This window comes from Physeter macrocephalus, chromosome 16 (genome assembly GCF_002837175.3).
Source record: "Physeter macrocephalus isolate SW-GA chromosome 16, ASM283717v5, whole genome shotgun sequence".
Classification (NCBI taxonomy): domain Eukaryota; kingdom Metazoa; phylum Chordata; class Mammalia; order Artiodactyla; family Physeteridae; genus Physeter; species Physeter macrocephalus.
The window spans coordinates 30592988-30595635 of record NC_041229.1 but is presented as its reverse complement, the minus strand read 5'-3'; positions in this window follow the sequence as shown (position 1 = coordinate 30595635).

Sequence of the window (2648 nt, the reverse complement as noted above, 5' to 3'; positions counted from 1 at the left end):
TTCACTCTGTATGACAGACTCCAGGTCTATCCACCTCATTACAAATAACTCAGTTTCATTTCTTTTTATGCCCGAGTAATATTCCATTGTATATATGTACAACATCTTTATCCATTCATCTGTTGATGGACACTTAGGTTGCTTCCATGTCCTGGCTATAGTAAATAGAGCTGCAATGAACATTTTGGTACATGACACTTTTTGAATTATGGTTTTCTCACCATATATGCTCAGTAGTGGGATTGTGGGGTCGCATGGTAGTTCTATTTGCAGTTTTCTAAGGAATCTCCATACTGTTCTCCATAGTGGCTGTATCAATTTACATTCCCACCAGCAGTGCAAGAGGGTTGCCTTTTCTCCACACCCTCTCCAGCATTTATTGTTTCTAGAGTTTTTGATGATGGCCAATCTGACCGATGTGAGATGATATCTCATTGTTGTTTTGATTTGCATTGCTCTAATGATTAATGATGTTGAGCATTCTTTCATGTGTTTGTTGGTGATCTGTATATCTTCTTTGGAGAAATGTCTATTTAGTTCTTCTGCCCATTTTTGGATTGGGTTGTTTGTCTTTTTAGATTGCTTTTGCTATTTGGGGTCTTTTGTGTTTCCATACAAATTGTGAAATTTTTTTTTCTAGTTCTGTAAAAAATGCTAGTGGTAGTTTGATAGGGATTGCATTGAATCTGTAGATTGCTTTGGGTAGTAGAGTCATTTTCACAATGTTGATTCTTCCAATCCAAGAACATGGTATATTTCTCCACCTATTTGTATCATCTTTAATTTCTTTCATCAGTGTCTTATAGTTTTCTGCATACAAGTCTTTTGTCTCCTTAGGTAGGTTTATTCCTAGATATTTTATTCTTTTTGTTGCCGTGGTAAATGGGAGTGTTTTCTTAATTTCACTCTCAGATTTTTCATCATTAGTGTATAAGAATGCCAGAGATTTCTGTGCATTAATTTTGTATCCTGCTACTTTACCAAATTCATTGATTAGCTCTAGTGGTTTTCTGGTAGCATCCTTAGGATTCTCTATGTATAATATCATGTCATCTGCAAATAGTGACAGCTTTACTTCTTCTTTTCCTATTTGGATTCCTTTTATTTGTTTTTTTTTTTTTTCTCTGATTGCTGTGGCTAGAACTTCCAAAACTATGTTGAATAAGAGTGGTGAGAGTGGGCAACCTTGTCTTGTTCCTGATCTTAGTGGAAATGGTTTCAGTTCTTCACCATTGAGAACTTTGTTGGCTGTGGGTTTGTCATATATGGCCTTTATTATGTTGAGGAAAGTTCCCTCTATGCCTACTTTCTGCAGGGTTTTTATCATAAATGGGTGTTGAATTTTGTCAAAAGCTTTCTCTGCATCTATTGAGATGATCATATGGTTTTTCTCCTTCAGTTTGTTGCTATGGTGTATCACGTTGTTTGATTTGTGTATATTGAAGAATCCTTGCATTCCCAGAATACACCTCACTTGATCATGGTGTATGATCCTTTTAATGTGCTGTTGGATTCTGTTTGCTAGTATTTTGTTGAGGATTTTTGCATCTATGTTCATCAGTGATATTGGCCTGTAGTTTTCTTTCTTTGTGACGTCTTTGTCTGGTTTTGGTATCAGGGTGATGGTGGCCTCATAGAATGAGTTTGGGAGTGTTCCTCCCTCTGCTATCTTTTGGAAGAGTTTGAGAAGGATAGGTGTTAGCTCTTCTCTAAATGTTTGATAGAATTCGCCTGTGAAGCCATCTGGTCCTGGGCTTTTGTTTGTTGGAAGATTTTTAATCACAGTTTCAATTTCAGTGCTTGTGATTGGTCTGTTCATATTTTCTATTTCTTCCTGGTTCAGTCTCGGCAGCTTGTGCATTTCTAAGAATTTGTCCATTTCTTCCAGGTTGTCCATTTTATTGGCATACAGTTGCTTGTAGTAATCTCTAATACTCTTTTGTATTTCTGCAGTGTCAGTTGTTACATCTCCTTTTTCATTTCTAATTCTATTGATTTGAGTCTTCTCCCTTTTATTCTTGATGAGTCTGGCTAATGGTATATCAATTTTATTTATCTTCTCAACGAACATTGTCATTTGTTTCTAAGTATTTTTTGATTTCCTCTTTGATTTCCTCAGTAATCACTTCGTTATTAAGTAGTGTATTGTAGAGCCTCCATGTGTTTGTATTTTTGACAGATCTTTTCCTGTAATCGGAGAAGATACTTGATACGATTTCAATTTTCTTAAATTTGCCAAGTCTAGATTTGTGACCCAAGATATGATATATCCTGGAGAATGTTCTATGAGCACTTGAGAAAAATGTGTATTCTGTTGTTTTTGGATGGAATGTCCTCTAAATATCCATTAAGTCCATCTTGTGTAATGTATCATTTAAAGCTTGTGTTTCCTTATTTATTTTCATTTTGGATGATCTGTCCATTGGTGAAAGTGGGGTGTTAAAGTCCCCTACTATGATTGTGTTACTGTCAATTTCCCCTTTTATGGCTGTTAGTATTTGCCTTATGTATTCAGGTGCTCCTATGTTGGGTGCATAAATATTTACAATTGTTACATCTTCTTCATGGATCGATCCCTTGATCATTATATAGATGTTAAAAAAAAAAACCCAAAACAATTAAGAAAATGGTCATAGGAACATACATAT